A 3,759-nucleotide genomic window follows, 5' to 3' on the forward strand; every position below is an offset into this window, starting at 1 on the left:
AAAAAGTCTCTCTCTTTCATTAATTTCACCCTTACTTTTTACCCTTATTTGCTGGGAGAAGTCAGAGAAATAGTTTAAGCTTTAATACTTTTAACACTTTTGGCCAAACTTACAGAAAACTTATTTCTATAGAGTGTATGGTACAAAGCGATGCACTCATACCAGATTTTTAAGTATAAAAAACATGTCATATTCCAAAGTTCATTTCATGTATGATTTCACCAATCCAAAACATTACAAGATTAGTTTACTGCTACAACTGAAATACCTTTTTTTTGTCTTTTTTCGTGGCCGGCAACGGATCGCAACCCTCAGTGTCGCGCCCGTACCGGACCGGGACCGGCAACTGGATCGCAACCCTCGGCGTTGCCCCCGTCGTGGCCGGCAACGGATCGCAACCCTCAGTGTCGCGCCCGGACCGGACCGGGACCGGCAACTGGATCGCAACCCTCGGCATTGCCCCCACTCATTGAAGATAAAAAGTCTCTCTCTTTCATTAATTTCACCCTTACTTTTTACCCTTATTTGCTGGGAGAAGTCAGAGAAATAGTTTAAGCTTTAATACTTTTAACACTTTTGGCCAAACTTACAGAAAACTTATTTCTATAGAGTGTATGGTACAAAGCGATGCACTCATACCAGATTTTTAAGTATAAAAAACATGTCATATTCCAAAGTTCATTTCATGTATGATTTCACCAATCCAAAACATTACAAGATTAGTTTACTGCTACAACTGAAATACCTTTTTTTTGTCTTTTTTCGTGGCCGGCAACGGATCGCAACCCTCAGTGTCGCGCCCGTACCGGACCGGGACCGGCAACTGGATCGCAACCCTCGGCGTTGCCCCCGGAGCTCGCTCAGCCAGTGAGCGGCCGGTCTGTATGTGGGATCCGAACCCTCGGCGGGAGCGCCACTGTGCTTCCCAAGCAGCGCACTATAGCAGTGTGCCACCGGGCTGGCCCCTGAAATACCTTTTGACTTCTCAAACATACCAATGAATTTTTTTTTAAAAAGGGCCTGCCCATGCTCACTTGGGAGAGTGTGGTGCTGACAACACCAAGGCCATGGGTTCAGATCCCTATATAGGGATAACCTGTTAGCTCACTTGGGAGAGCATGGTGTTGACAACACCAAGTCAAGGGTTAAGATCCCCTTACCGGTCACCTTTAAAAAATAAATAAATTTTTTTAAAAAGAGACAGAAAAGACATTAACTCTCCAACATATCTATGTTAAGTAATATTCAGGCTGGCCCATTAGCTCAGTTGGTTAGAGCGGGGTTTTATAACACCATGACCAAGGGTTCGAATCCCCGCACCAGCCAGCTGTCAAAAAAAAAAAAAAAAAAAGTAATATTCACATATAAATTTTGTATCTAATTAGAACAGCTCCAATAAATTTCTAATGTGCTTACAGATCATAAAAGCATTTTTATTCATATATTTGCGCACATGTCTATACAGACACTTTGCTAACTCTAGATACGTTATGGTATCTTCCTACAAATACAGCATAGAATGGGACATGTATCAGAAATGGATGGCATTAGGAAAGTTTAAGTTTCATGATTCTACACACTTTAAGTTTCCCTTCCAGCTTCCCATCCCAGTCATATGTAGAGCAAGAAAAAATTCACACACAATGGCTGACAAATGTAAAAAAGGAAGCAACTAAAAGTTAATTAAGTATCTGAAAATGATTTATACTTTAAAGTTAAATCTGTATTTCCACTACAACTTCTAATTTACACAAACAGTATTAATTTCTCTCATATGCTAAAACAAATATACATTGTATTCAATCTGAATATACTGTGGGCTGGCCTGTTAGCTCTGTTGGTTAGACTGAGGTGTTAATAACACCAAGGTCAAAGGTTCAGATACTCCTATCACCAGCGTCAAAAAAAAGGGGGGGGAGTAACCAATTTGAATGTGATCTATTCCACAAATCATCATCATGTATTTTACAAACTTGACCATTTATGGCTCAGATTAGTAGATGAAAATAGCATGTATTACAATAAAACTACAAGTATCTCCATGTACCCAAAAGCTACAATCTTGATACTAATTTTAAAATGAAAAATTTGTTTTTTTTAAAAAAAGTTCTGCTTAAGAGAAGAAATTAGCTTTTTAACCAATATTTAATGCAATAAAGGACTCCAGATTCTGAATTTAAAAAGTTCTGCATAAGCGTCTTATCTCACAAAAATTATGCTGTTCATTCAGTTTTTAACTACAAGCATGAGACTACATCAGTTTCTTACTGTTTTCATTCTTCAAAAAAGGACATTTTATATACTACTAGTCATCAGTAGTTTAAAGTGCCTCACGTATTCGTCTTATTTTTTATTACCACACAGAATACAGTGTCTAACTCCTGACTGTAACTACAAAAAGTGAAAACAGACAGAAAAGTGATTTGTTGGAAGCCACATTTAGAACAGAAATACAAACGTTACACAAAAACGCCCTTATAGAGGGTCTCAGCACATGATTCTTTTTAAAATTAAACATCTATTAGCAAGCAGCTCTTAATCTAAAATGTGTACCTTCCAAATGAACATTACAAACTACAACAGAAGTCTGCCTAACAGTACCACCCTCGGACTAAGTAGAATACAGGACAGAAATATGCTTGACCCCTCAAGTCTCATGTCAAAGTGATGAAGAGAAAAACAGAAACAATACACTGAATGAAATATTCAGATATTTTCTAAATTATCAAATTAGGCTACAGACACTCATCCAAAGCTTTCCTGAAAATTTTTTAATTCAGTGCTTTTAAACATACTTCAAGGTTTTTAAGCATACTTTGGGGCAAGTCAAAAAGCTGACTTAAAGCACTTTACCACAATCGTCCTACGATAAACTGGAAATAAAAACGGTTATCTTCAAGGCCTGAATCATCAAGAAATTACACACTTTAGCAAATTTAACTCCAGTTTGTAGGGGGGACGGGGCACTGTTCTGACAATCTACTAACTACACTGCACGTCTACTTCACCTGTGAGTTTTAAGAAAACTCTTCCAGTTGGGTCACCCAGAGACAGTCCTTCTTCTCTAAGACCCAGTCTAGCCTACAGATCAAAGAACATCCAGAAACGGTTTACCCTTCTCCCCACCAAATCCTTTCCCTGGGCATCAGAATGTTTTCACTGCACACAAACACACCCTCCTGCGATCTCTCTCCAAACATACGGGCACTATGAAGAGTCAAAGCCACTAGTGTCAGACAGCGGGAAATGACTGTTACCACTCCACGGGTGGCCCCTCTGCAGAACGGGGTCGGTCTGGATCGCCGCGCCGGGTAAGGAACAATACACGAGCCCGGCCGCAAACATCGCAACTTCCCACGAGGCTGCGCGGCGGTTCTCGGCGGCCGAGCGGACTCTGGAATCCGCCACCCGGCACGGGTTGGGGGCGGAAGGGTGAGGAGGGCAAGCGCTAAACGAGGGTAGCCAGACCTCTAGCTCCGCCGCGGCTGCCTGCCCCGGAGCCAGCCGAGCAGGCTGGAGGGATGCAGAGACCGGCCTGGGCTCCACGGCTGTCGCCTGGAGACCTGGATCTCCCGACTTCGCTTCTCTGGGAGACGACCCCCGCCTCCCATGCTGCCGGAGCAGTGGGGGGCAGGGAAGGCCTCGCCGGAGGCTCGGAGCCTCCACGGCCAGCCACGGAAGGAAACGCGGTCGGGGCGCGGGGGACAATAGGAAGCCGGGAGCCTCGCGCGCCCGTGTGGCGCCGCCGGCCGGCCCGCC

This window comes from Galeopterus variegatus, unplaced genomic scaffold, assembly GCF_000696425.1.
Source record: "Galeopterus variegatus unplaced genomic scaffold, G_variegatus-3.0.2 Scaffold1453, whole genome shotgun sequence".
NCBI classification, from domain to species: domain Eukaryota; kingdom Metazoa; phylum Chordata; class Mammalia; order Dermoptera; family Cynocephalidae; genus Galeopterus; species Galeopterus variegatus.